Raw genomic sequence first — 14,274 nt, 5'->3', positions numbered from 1 at the left:
GGGAGAGATCTTATGGGATTTTATTTCCAATAAGAAAAGATTTGCATCCTAAGAACAAAGCTTTATCGCTGTCAGCCAATTAATTCCTACCTTCCCTGAGACTGGAACTGTCTCCTGTGCTAAAAACAAAATCTCCTTTTCATAGCAGAATCCTTCTGGTCTTTATCTTGCATTTCCTCATTAATCTAGTTTCACCTGCCTGGCACAGATATATAGAGAGGGTGAGAAGGGGGACACTCATTCCACACACACACACACACACACACATTTACTTTTCTTCCTTCTGTTCATCGTGACCTTTCCGATTTGGATCAGCATTTATACTTGCCCACCTGTCTGGCAAATCTTACCCGCAACGTGCCCTTCAAGATGAAAAACATGGTTTGATAATGCATAGTGACAAAGCTTGCAGAGATGGAGAGCAAGCAAAAGAGGGAAAGCACTAAGGGAAATCACTTCCAACCAAGATCTGCCACTGCAGAGCTAATCAGGCAGGTATTCAGTTGTTCACTCCTGCAGACTTGCTTAGCATAGAAATAGGCTGTCTGCCCAGGAAGATGAGGTAATGTCTAGCTTTAATGCCAATCTCTCTAACTGGCAGGACACATCGGGTAAATATTTCTGCTGCGGGAGACCACATTAATTTGATTCTGCTACCAATCTGATTATTGTTATTACTGTCATCAATATTAATACTTAAGTATGCATACCTCTTGAAGCATTACCATGTCTAATAGGCATACCTGCTAAGGACAAAGTCACTGGAGATAAGAAGATAACTGTGCTATATTATAGAGCCAGGTAGGCCACACAGAGCAGCACCCTGTTGGATGAAAATCATAGCGTTGGCTTTCATCATTCCATTCCTTGTTCTGAACACGGCTGAAGTCCACTCCACCCCCCCTTACTTCAAGCCTTATATAAAGGCTAAGCTTATGGAGAATCCAGCTGGGCGTTAATAACTAGAAAAGGGAGTCATGGGGGCTGCTTAAAAACAAGGCAAGGTTACAACCATGCACACAACTACCTTAAGTAACTTAATTGATAAAATCTGATTGATGAGGGATGATTATACGAGTGGCTCGACTTAAAATGAATATCAAATTATCTCAAAAGCATGTCCTGAGTACTGAGTAAATTGCATTCAGCTGCCTAAGTTTTTCTTCCCTGAAAAGCTGTCCTATAGAGATAAGACAAGACTGAATATTTTCACATTTAATGCAATAGAAAGATATAAACCAAAGGGTGGGGGCACATTTTGCTCATGACAGAAGGAAGCTGGAAAGTCTTCCAAAAGTGACATTGCTGTTGAGCCATTATTGCATAAAAATATGCAAGCTTCTAGTGACAACCAGCCTCTCTCTCCTCCAAATAAAACCTAGCTACAGCCAACTTTGTTCCAGGGTCTGTTTTTTGTTCATCTGTTGTATGGTTATGCAAACTGTTTGCCATTAGCAATCTGAAATGCAAAGCTTCTTCTGACAACTGGCAATTTCCTGTACTTTTCTTTTTTTAAAAAAAAGTAAATATGGTTTCAAGGAAGATATATTGTTGGATAAAAATTATATCCCAGATACTGTAGTTACATACATTCCAACATTTCATAGATGAAAATAGCGATATTCATCCATATGAATGTATACAGCTAGGAGCAAAGGCCAGAAATGCAGCCTGGAGCAAGTTGGTGGTTCTAACATAAAGAAGACTCAAATGTGCATAAGCAGAAATTGGAAACTAAAATTGCATACAAGCAAATGACAAAAGCAATACGGAAAGCCACAAACTACATAGAAAGTCAAATACATATTCACATATATGCACTATATACATTCATAATGTTCAGAGCAGGAGTAGGCAGGTTCAAATGAAGCTCAAGATCCAACAACCAGAGCAAGGTGCAAAATAATAGTTCAGGGGAGCAAACACTAAGAATTAGGGGGCTAAATTCCTCTGAGGCAGGGTGGGGAACCTGTGGTCTCCTGGTGTTGTTGGACTCCTGTTTCCATCAGCCCCAGTCAGCATAGCTAATGACCATGGATGATGGGAGCTGCAGGTAAGCAACAAGTGGGAGACCACAGGTCCCCTACCCCTGCTATAAGGCAGGCCTATGAGGTTTTTTTCAGTACCAGAACTGTGTTCATAGTTGTGCAAGGACTGTATAGCTCTGTGGGAGAGCTTTGCATGCAAAAGGTCCCAGGTTCAATCCCTGGCATCTCCAGGTAGGCCATCTGAAGTCCTGGAGAACTGTTCCCAGTCACTGAGCAAGGATGGGCTAAAGGTAAAGGGGCCCCTGACCATTAGGTCGAGTCATGACCAACTCTGGGGCTGCAACACTCATCTCGCTTTATTGGCTGAGGAAGCCGGTGTACAGCTTCCGGGTCATGTGGCCAGCATGACTAAGCCGCTTCTGGCGAACCAGAGCAGCACACGAAAACACCGTTTATCTTCCCGCCAGACCGGTACCTATTTATCTACTTGATCTTTGACGTGCTTTCGAACTGCTAGGTTGGCAGGAGCAGGACCAAGCAACAGGAGCTCACCCCGTCGCGGGGATTCAAACCGCCAACCTTCTGATCAGCAAGTCCTAGGCTCTGTTTAACCCACAGCGCCACCCATGTCCCTTTAAGGATGGACTAGTGGTCTGATTAAGGGTGAAACATCTTCCAATGCCCCTATGTTTTACAGTCCTTCTACACACACAAACACCAAAAAAAATCTAGCATTTTCCCAAGCTCTCTTTACTTCAGTCAACTAATTTAGAGCAGAAATTGTCTTTTTTTTCTTGTTAATTTTTTGTGTGGAAATATGGTAAAAATTAATTGGTAAAAAATGTATTTTCACAGTTGATACTGTTCAGCAATTGGAAAGTAGAATCCCTTGCCAATCTACTACAAATTGTCCAGAGATCTAGCAGTAATAGATCTGGATCCATTTGCTGACTGTTCCTGATTCAGTGGGATACTAATACAGCTCAAAAACTGTGATAGACCAATAAATAAGAAGCCCAAGATCAGATGGTGAATCCATAACACAGTAGTATGAATAAATGATTTGCGCATATGCAGAATCCTTTCCCCTTCCTATTAAGCAACTACAGCTTCCTCCTTCCCCATGTACTTGGAAGAAGCAGTGCTAACAGTGTGATGGTATATCACTCATACAATTCAATGTCCCTGCACCTCTCTGTGCAGTAATTTATCCCTGGCTGTAATTTACTGGCAATGGGGTTAGAGTTTAATTTCAAAAGAAAGCACCAACCCCATTGCCAGTAAATAAATCACAGCCACAGAACATACCCATTTTCTCTCTTCTTACACACAATGCACTTCCTGTTTTCCTTCCCCTGTCCAGCAAATCTTCATAAAAACAGGTCAGTTTTCCACAACTCTCTCCCCACTCCTCTTTTGTTATTAGCATGACCTGCTTACCTATTCTTTCCCCTCTGCCTGTGCCTGTGCACACACACACACACACACACACACACAGGCCCATATCAAAAATCTAAACCATAGTTCAGTGTTGCACCAACAAATAATAGATGGTTGCTTGCAATGTATGTGCTCAATTAGGCTTTTTAAGCTGGCCTCCTCTGCTCTTACTAGCTGCATGGCAGACAAAGGTTCAACAAGAGAAGGCTTTCATTGCCAGATAAGAGAGTCTTCCTGGCCCACAGCTGCTAGAGGTACAAGAAGTCTGACTGAGGGCTAGACATCCCTAGCCCACTAATATGCAACAACACAACCCTATGTATTTTTACTAAGAAATAAGTCCCTCTATTCAGTGGGTCTTACAAATAATTATGCTGTTATAGGTTTGCGGCGCCAGACCCTTCTAATTAATCCCTGGATCCAGCAAGTGTTGGAATTTAATCAAGGCTTGGGTTTGGTGCAAGATGGCTAATGGGTGGAGGACCCCTCCCTCAAAAGATAAAGCCAGAGTTTAGAGAGTTAGGAATGATGTGACCTTGGAAAGAAAGCAGCAAAAAAGAGGTCTTTTTGAGGTGTGCTTCCTTTCCAAAAGGAAACACTAACTCTTGGTAAACACCTGGAACCTCTGGAATCTTATACCACTCAGAAATTGAGGTATCTTTTATAATATATGGTTTATTTACACATATACACAACCTGAGCCTAGGTCACAGCACTCCTAACTCCCTCCTCTAAATTCTGGTTTTATATGTTGAGGGAGGGGAAGACAGCCTAGCTTGATTCGCTTTTGGCACTTGCCAGATCCAGGTTAACACTACAAGCTTTGACTAAATTCTAACCCTTGTTGGATCCAGGAATTAATTAGAGGGGTCTGCCACCAACAAACTCATAGCACTAACCCTCCCAAAATCAGGCATCTGCCCCCAGGATGTGCAAACAAACATCAAAGTACAGATTCCCTGTAGAAAAATAACAGGCAAGTTAGCAAACACATTAGAACACACATAATCATAAATAGATAATAAAACACAATTACACTTTTAACTCAACACCAGACTGCTCAGAGATTGGGGTGGTGTGGAAGAATACAGTTGCAGCCTCAGAGAGCAATAAACTCAATGAGAGCATTTTCTCATAGTTTTCAAGCAATCTCCTTTACTTCATTTGTATCCACCATTAAAAAAACAACAGAGATTAGCGCATGCATATAATGTGTCATCCAGATTTTCATTTTACCTTTTAAAAAAATACTGTGACAATAGCATGCTAATTAAAAACAAAGTACTGGTTACACTGTGTTCAGCCAAGAACAGTTTGGTGCAGACATTATAAAATTCTTTCCACCTGGCAATGTTTACTCACGACTTGTAAATACCTCTGTTAATCCTCTTCTTTGTGGTCTCTCTCGCACAAGAGCTCAATAAGAAACTACACTGCACTTTTGTTCTGTGCAACAAGAGATAACAAAGAGGAAAAGGAATTAAGGCAACATATCCACCAGGCAAATAATGACTCATACAGCTTTTTCCTGATGAAATGGCTACCAAAGGAGAGGTAATACGAGTGGAACCATATGACTGCATTTTACCGACATAAACCTAAGAAAGGTGGCAGGTAAGAGCTCTGGTTTCAAGGCAATGTCCTCTATAAAAATCACAACAAGGTGGGCCAATTTAATGTGGTTTAAATATTTTTTATAAATATTTAAGTCACTAGACAATAACATGCTTTCTACATGAAAAGTCGCTCCGGCACTGAAAAGAGGTATTCTTAAAAGAGGCATTATGGGTATTCCTAAAATCATAAGCTGATCACAGAACAATGAACAGCTATTTACCTTTTCATGCAATGCACATAACTGAAGGAAACAAGTGCAATTAATACATAATGGTTAAGATGAACAAACACAAGATCTACTTGGAATAAAAATGGGTATCAGGCTAACATGCCAAGAGGTTGAACAAATGATATGAATGGAGAATAAGCCCATTTCAGAGTTTCCTATATATGGTGCATGGATTAATTTGACTGGGTATAGACACCAGGGAATAAGCTGGCTGTTTTTAAAACAACTGAATTCTGATGTAGCCACTGTTGAGAGGGAGTTTGATGGGTCCCTGATTTGACCTAATGTAGCATTTCAAATTCCACCTTCTCCCTATATAATCAATGTATAGAGCTGTCCCCACAACTTGCCCACAAAGCACCAGAGCAGCTCACAATGATGCACCAATCAAAATGGAAACAATTCTAATTGCGTCACCAATTCTGCAATTCTATGGTCCCTGGGAGAGCATCCCAAGAGCCTCATGAAGTGTTGTATCTCCCTCTCCAAGGACAGTGAGAGAACTCTAACCTTGGAGAAGAGGACCCAACTTTAGATGCCTCCTCCACCGACACAGAAACATCACTGGTCCTTGTCCTAACGTCGCCAGAGCTCTGACATCACTAGAAGCAAAAAGAGAGCATGCCAGGGCCAAATTGAAGGCATGCTGGGGTGCAACAGGGGAATACGTTGATTCAAAGGATTAGCCTTCCCAGTCCTCCAAAATGCTCCTAATCCAGGGATGAAATGGTGACAACTCTAGAGCTGCTTTAGTGGCTTAATGAACTTTCCTCCCACTGTTCCCCAACAGTAGGGAAATTGTTAAAGAAAAGTTAAAGTGGAAGAGTGACAAAATGCTGCTCTTTCCTTACTTCCACCCTGTCCAGGGCAATGGACGTTACAGTTCAACCACTTTAGGTTCTTTCTCTCTCCTGTCAATAGAATTGCAGCATAAAGAGAGCACCTTACCAATGGTTAGGGAGCTTTACTATCATACTCCATATGAATGGGGTTTATTTGAGCAAAGCCATGGCAAAATCATAGAATTATAGAGTTGGAGAGTCATCTAGTCCAACCCCCTGCAATGCAGGAATCTGCATGATGCATTCCGACCTTCTTTCAAACCAGTAGGTACACAAATTTCCACTGCGTAAAAGTGTTAGCAGGAAGAAGCTGTGATCAGACCATTGGCTCAGAGTGTTCAGCAGACCCCAAAGCAAATGCTTATTTCCTATGGGCCCTTTGACAGAAGCAAGTGATCCTGAAAGAGCAAACAGCACTTGCAGAAATATAAGTCACGTCTCTATAAGTAGATTCTTCTAAGCAGCAGAACATCTGCTTTTGAAGCAGACTATTAATTATTTCCTTCCTTGAACTTCTGTCCTTCCTTATTTGCCTTCCTGCAAAACTGTGCCTTCCTTAAAGGTTTTCTACATCTTGTGCTGTTCCACATTCATTCATCAAGAGTAAGTTCTCTAAAATAAAACATTTGCAAATAAAAGTACTTACTCCCAACTTTCTGGTAGAATTGCTTCCAGCCATTACCACTTTGAAACTGTATAAGGCTACTGTGTGCTACCCAGGAACATCTGCTTCCTTGTGACATGTCTGTGACATGATGACACTAATTCAGCCACATGAATTTAATTTAATCTGTGTCCAAATGGCTATTATTATTATTATTATTATTATTTTGGTAAGTTTATAAAGCATCAACTCTACAACACTAATACATTAAAGTGCAATATAGCCCTAACATAATGCAATAGCGTGTTGATATCATGCTTTGGAAAGGGGCCAGCAACTCAGTCCTGAGGCTAAATGCTGCCTTTAAAGTGTCCAGCTGCAGCAGTGAAGAGGAATAAAGAAAAGGGCAAATAATAGTTATGCAAGGCCCTTATACCCTAAAAAGACTTTACAGCCCTTCCAGTGTAGACAACGAAAGTACCAAGCCTTTGGGGCTACTGAGCTAGTTCTGCCATCACCTACCATTAGGACAAGAGACTGAAGTCAGATCGCTAGAGGTTCTGCAGCAGCTGCTCCGTAACAAAAGAATATTTTAGAATTTGGAACACCAAAGAAACAAGCAAGATCTTGACAACTGGGAAGCAGATTTCAGCAACTGACTATACAGAGCACAATGGTCACAGAGGCTACGCAACAAGCCCTAAAGGTGATTTCCTTTCGCGTCTTATTGATGTGACCTTCTCTCTTTCATGCTTCCCAAATGCTGGAACTCTTGAAGAGTTCTTAAGAGACTGAAGAGACTGAAGATCATACTATTTGGTATAACTCATCCAGACAAACTAACATTCCTTCACAGCTACTAATACCATTTAGATTCACACTCACTCTTCATTTATTCTTAACAGTACTGGCAGCAGAAGAAAAAGAACAGTCAAGCTGTGTTAAAATATATTAATCCTTGTTAGCTGCTCATATGTATCTGCATTGATAAAAGATCAGTTTGAGAAATTTTACATGCAAGGAGATAACAAGGAAACAAGTTCCCACAAAATCAAATACAGTGGTTGCGGACGGGATCCATTCCGGAGGTCCGGTCAGATCCCGAGGTTTCCACAACCTGAGAAGCGCTTCTGTGCATGGGGCAAAACCTGGTAAAATACTTCTGGGTTTGCCGCGCGCACATCCCAAAGTTTATGTAAACAGTGGGTTACGTAAATGGAAGTATGACTGTAAGCTTAACATCCAAGTAAATGTGTTTAGGGCCTCTTTGGCTGGATTTGAACTGTGAAGTTAGCATCTTAGTCAAAGGTAGGATTCAGAAGCAGGAAGCAGGTGCTTAAACAAGACACAATACAAGCTGCAAGGTGCAAAATCAGATAAAATACAAAATATTGGCCATGTGTATAATAAATAGGTATATAAAGTACAAAACACTATTTCCTTCCAAGATCTTTTGCAGCAAACGGTGGCAGCAGGGGCAAATTTAAGAGCAGACAAAGAGCAAACAAGCTGTTGGCACGATTCTCACAAGGAATCATGTTTCCTTTCCCCCCTTTCTTGTTAGATTCTTCCACCTAATGAAATAGAAGATTATCAATGATCCCTAAGAAGAAAAGCCGTGTGACTGCATTCTTCTAAAGATGCAATTCTGAAACCACCAAAAGGCTTCCAATGGCTCCAAAGCAATTTCCTCCTTCACCAACAGCTTCCTCTTCATGCAACTGGACCCAGTAGAATCACAAAGCAGCAGCCACCAAACCTGAAAACAGCACCAACAAGTCCTGCCCTACCTGCAGCAAGCAGGCTACCTGCAGCAGAAGAGGAGATGGACATGCGTTGGGAGAGCTGGGAAACAAGCAGCAGCAGGATACTGCGTAATTGAATAAACGCTAGGCATGTGATTGGAGGATAGGACAATGTAAGCTTCCCTTGTGGGAGAAACTATTCATGTGTGAGAGATGGGGGGGGGAACAATCTGTTTCTCAAATACATGATATATTCTATACTAGCTAGAAAAATAAACCTTGACATATTCATAATTAGTTCACACCCCGAAGCCATTTCAATGGATCCTTCTTGCCCATGCCCTCTACATCTCCCCACCACTAGTGTGTGCCTAATTTATAAGACGGGGCTCTTGGGAAGAGAATGATGGTTGTATGGATATATGGAAAGTGTCTACAAGTCTCCTGTAGTAATAGTTGGTGCACTATGGTAGTATTCACACAGGAAGCCTCAGTCAGGCTGGCTGAGGAGGAACAAAAGAGGGCTCTCTTAAGTTCATCCCCTGTTGTTATTTTTAAAGGAATTGTGTGATGGCCATAAAATTTCCCTTGCATATGTTGCTAGTTATGGGGGAGGGGGGGTTGCCATTTCAAGTTGTACTTTAGGATAGGCCTACCTAGTCCTGATATTTCATAGGCAGCATCTTGTTTCACACACTGAACAAGAAAACTAGTTAACAAGGTGAGAATGATGGAGAATGCAAAGCTCACCTTTGTTACTGGAAAACTAAATCTATAATAAATATACTACAAAGCCAAAATGGGAGACAATTTATGTTTTATAGTGCCAGAGTAGAAAATTCACTGACTTTCAGGAATCATCTCTTATTCATGCTGAAGTATTACAGAAAAACCCAGCTCCATTTCTCCGCATCTTTCACCTCAATCCTCTCTCTCACATACCCAAGCTATTTATATTTTCAGTGCTAGGTCATGCTATCACTGTCATTATCATCCTCTCTTTCTCACACTATGGAATTCACATTGGGAAAACTTGTTACCAGAAATGTTAAATTTAACAAGGCAAAGGAGTCAAATTATAGTCTCTCATTACACTATTCTAAATACAAATAAACCTCTTTCACAGCTTTTAACTGCTGTAAATCACTGCAAATGCACGGAAAGTACCTGTTAAATATATATCTGTTCTCTCCACAGTTCTGGCAACCATAGACTGGCTTCCCATCATCCTAAAATGTAGACTATTATTTAAATAAATTGGGGGAGGATTGCTGGTAAGACTGAGAAGCTTTCAGTGCTGAAGCAGATTTGCCAAACTACAATTTATCACAGGCTCTTTATCCACATTCATTGTACTCTGATCTAATTTTACAGTCCAATTCCAAACATATCACTCAGAAGTCACACTGAATTCAATGGGACTTACACCTGCATAGTAAATGTCCTTACTTCTGCAGTCCTATAGCTCAATTCCAAACATAGGATTGCAGCCTGGAAGTAAGCACCACTGAATTCAGTAAGACTTCTGAGTAGACATCATTTCAATGGGATTAATTCTGGGTAAATTTACTGTGGATTTCCACCTTGGTTATTTGTTTTTTAAATAAGAAAGAGCAACCTTCACATTATGATATCCTAAGTAAGAAACAAAATCATCCTAAGGGCTCATGCTGAACGGTTTACTAATGGCTTTACAATACTGCTTAGCATTCAATTATTTTACAGAATAAATATGCTACAAACACCACACAATTCTGAGAGTAGAGTGGAGTTAAAGGTGTACTTGTGAGCTATAATTTCAAATGGTATAGAGAAAGAATAAGCTGCTGGATGTAGCACACAGTATGGGGAAGGGTAGTGATCTGACCACTTGCTGATCAAAAGAAGTGCATGTGGAAGTTCGAGGTTTCATTCCCCGTGCTAGGAAAGACCCCAGTCTGAAACCCTGGAGAACTGAGGCCTGTGAGTATAGACAATACCGACATAGACAGGTCATAGATCTGACTCAGTGGAAGATAGCTTCCTATACCCCTTAATTGGACTTGAGATATGTAACTGAACTCGAAATTCTAGCTGCAACAGTAGATCTAGTAGTATAACAACAGGCCAATCCAGAGGCATAGTACAGATGATAATAATAATAATAATAATAATAATAATAATAATAATAATAATAATTTATTTATACCCTGCCCATCTGGCTGAGTTTCCCCAGCCACTCTGGGCGGCTCCCAATCAAGTGCTAAAAACAATACAGCATTAAATATTAAAAACTTCCCTAAACAGGGCTGCCTTCAGATGTCTTTTAAAGATAGGATAGCTGCTTATTTCCTTCACATCTGAAGGGAGGGTGTTCCACAGGGTGGGCGCCACTACCGAGAAGGCCCTCTGTCTGGTTCCCTGTAACCTCACTTCTCGCAATGAGGGAACCGCCAGAAGGCCCTCGGCGCTGGATCTCAGTGTCCAGGCTGAGCGATGGGGGTGGAGACGCTCCTTCATATATGCAGCAAGGGGTGTCATTGTCTCGGGCCCCCCCTTTTTTTGAGGGCATTTTGCTCCTCACGCCACCTTGCCAGTCCCGCGCTGCTTTGCGAGTCCGATCCCACATCCCAGCCTTGCAAAGCAGAGTGGGGCTGGCAGGGTGACAGGAGGCGCAACAGGCATGCGCCCTTCCATTCCGCTTAATCAGACTGCTTGGAAGGGCTTGCTGCCCTGCTGTGCCCTCCCTCACGTTGCCCTTCTAGCCCCTATCCCACTTCCAAAAGGCTGCTTCCAAGCCTGAAAAAGTGGAAGGGCTTGTCCGAGGCAAAACACTAATATTACAATACTCAAGCACTCTCAGTTCCGAATGCTGCATGCTAACTGTTAAAATGTATTATTGTTGCACCACCTGTGGAACTACAGCTGCTGCATCGATTCCACGGAACTGACACTTCTGAAAATGCAGCAGATTAAGGGAGAAAGTGAGAGATCTTCCTTTAAAAGAGGAGCCATAGGTGAAAACACCTTCTGGTATTCTGAAAAGGAGAAGATGGAGATACTAAAATGGAATAAAAGAAAGAGGAACAGAAAGCAAAAGACGATGAGCCACAAAGAAAGAGGAATGATGGTAAGAAAAGTGGGAAGGAAAAGACAGGTGGTGGGTTTTGTTATGTGTGTGCACGCAAAGTAACTCGTTTGCAACCGCAACTGCTATTTTGCACATGAGCAAAGTCATATAGCTCAACAGAATTTGAAACAACGGGTCCTAGTCTAATGCTACATGCCTCATCCTAAAGAGGCCTACATTCAGGGATAAGTCAAATACTTAGTATGACAAGAGCATGCAGAGGATATAGAATGGGGGGGGGGAGCTGGAGATGAACATCACAAACCCCCCCTCCCCCCAAAAAACTGTGCTGTGAATTTTGTTGGGAAATAAGTCTCTGGATGTCAATGTTCAACATTCAGTGTCAATGTCCAACATTCAAATGTGCTATAAAATCTGCTGTATTTCACCAGAGACATTAATGAAGCTTTGCTGGGGAAAGATGAATATTGAAGATGGAAGTACAGTAGAATCAAAGAAGAGCACATTAGATGAGAGGAAGGAAATCATGTGCGAAGCAGATCTTTATCTAAAAAGGACAGAGCTAAATGCACCAACATCAATCTGCTCAGCAATTTGTAAGAAAACTGAGAACTGGGAATGTATTTTGCATTCCACCTGTATTTATGAAGCTGATTCTAGGCTGCCCAAATGTATAAATAAGTAGTTTATTCATTTTGCTGTGTAGTGTATTGTGTATCTCTTGTTTTTGAAATGAAGTGTAAGCCTTTATATAATTTATTGAATGTTACACTTTTTATATACTTTATTTCATGGGTTCATTGAACATAGCATTATGTGTCAGATAAACAGAAAGCTGGATCATTTGACTATACTAAATGTCAATATTTAAACTCTGGCCTTTCTCTCCCCATTCTTCAGCCACAGCGATTCCCCACTCCCATTTCCTAGCAAGTGGCTCAAATTATTTTGTTGCTAGGAAATGTTTACAATGGAGAAATCCTCCTGAAAGCAGGTAAGTCCTGTATAGGGCTAAAGATCATCTAGAGGGAACCTGGGTATGTAGAGCAGTTCTGTGATTCATCACCACTCGTCACAGGCAATATCCAAAAGATTCCAGTGATCACATTCCTAACGGTATCTCAAACAGCATTAGAGCAATGGGTGAACTAAGGAAAGAAAAGCATTTTCCTGGCAATGAATTACTGTATTTTAAATGCTGTGGGGGAAATTATTTGCCAGCATTAGGGCTGCTCCTTCGAGGGAATATGTTTAGATCTCCGCGGCAATCTATTAACAATAGCACTTTTATCATGGCTTTCAAAACTGACACAGGGAAGGTATTCAGCAAGAGGCTTTACCAAAAAAGAAGCAAATAGTCAACATATCTTACTCAAAATGTGGGTGAGTCTCAGACCAGCTTCAGGTGGGCCTCAGCACTGCAGTCCTCCTCAGCAGCACCACACTCTTTTGTTTGGCCCAACACTGGCAACAACAGATCTCTTGCAAAGGAAACTTGGAGGGCAAGAAAGAAAGAAGAGGAAGTGGGTGATGGATGGAAAAAGTAGCTGGCCAAGTGAGGGAAGGAAGAGAAAAACTGGGAAAGAGAGAGAGGCAAAAGCGATGGACGTCCTGAGGGAGAGAGAACGAAAAGGGACCTGGTGTGTCTTTTGACCCTTTGTCTTCTCACACACACCCTTCCCCAGTCCCCTTTCTTTCCCATTCAGTCTTTTGCTAGGTCAGGTAACTTCTCTCTTGTCTGGGTGGAAAGGGCCAGAGCAGGCATCAAAATAAATCAGAAAGAGAGATAAGGCTTAATATTTTAAATAATAAACAAACTGGTAATAGAAAGGGAATAAGTGACAGAAGTTGTTGTAAGATGAAGAAGTGGATGGAAAAGGAATAGGGATGAAAGAAACTAGTAGTTTGGAAGCCAGTGTGGTGTAGTGGTTAAGAGCAGTGGACTTGTAATCTGTTGGACCAGGTTCGATTCCCCGCTCCTCCACATGCAGCTGCTGGGTGACCTTGGGCTAGTCACACTTCTCTAAAGTCTCTCAACCCCACTCACCTCACAGAGTGTTTATTGTGGGGGAGGAAGGGAAAGGAGGTTGTTAGCCACTTTGAGACTCCTTCGGGTAGTGATAAAGCGGGATATCAAATCCAAACTACTAGTTTTGTGGGGAATCAAGTGTGAAAGGAGAAGTGGAAAAGAAATGACAGGTGAAGAGTAAAAATACTTTTAAAAGCTAGTTAGGGGAGGCAAATGTGTTAAATAAAAACAGTTACAGGTTTAGAACCTCTGGAAAATAAGGAGGGAGAGTCAAGAAGCCTCAAGAGCCAATGTATAATCTACTACTGTGGCAAATAATTTAGCAAGTCCCCTGCAAAAGAAATGGTGTTAGCAAATATCAGCTTAGTATGCCAAACTCTTCCTTAAACCACCACCATTTTGTAAATGACTCAGTAGTAGTACTGACATTTTGTGACTGGGGGGCCTCAGTAATTGACAGCCATCTCAAGTGGGCCCTGAAAATAGAAGGTCTGAGAACAGCAAAGCTATCCTACCCTACAGCCAAAAAAAAAAATAGCCTCTACAAAACTCCCACTTGCCTCAAAAGATATTTACATACATAGGAGTACTAGGTCCATTGTAGAGGGGAGAGTTATGAGTAAAATAGAGTCAGAGAAAACAAAGGGACCAGGTGTCATATATGCATTTGTAGAAAGGAATGAGAGAGAGCTGGGAATGTGGAGAAATTG

General features: G+C 41.5%; 1 protein-coding gene and 1 long non-coding RNA gene across 4 annotated transcripts in view; one reads left to right on the top strand and one right to left on the bottom strand.

Moving 5' to 3' along the window:
• Nucleotides 1-14,274, bottom strand: part of LDLRAD4 (low density lipoprotein receptor class A domain containing 4) — a 268,311-nt gene that overhangs the window by 109,381 nt on the left and 144,656 nt on the right. The window lies entirely within an intron of this gene.
• Nucleotides 7,065-8,627, top strand: LOC310682000. Its single transcript, XR_014513711.1, has 2 exons — nucleotides 7,065-7,426; nucleotides 8,285-8,627. It is a non-coding gene; the product is annotated as an uncharacterized lncRNA (long non-coding RNA).

Source organism: Podarcis tiliguerta, assembly GCF_965153285.1.
Source record: "Podarcis tiliguerta genome assembly, chromosome: 7".
In the NCBI taxonomy this organism is placed as follows: domain Eukaryota; kingdom Metazoa; phylum Chordata; class Lepidosauria; order Squamata; family Lacertidae; genus Podarcis; species Podarcis tiliguerta.
Note: the sequence above shows the minus strand (reverse complement) of the source record. Positions and strands in the feature narration are given on the sequence as shown.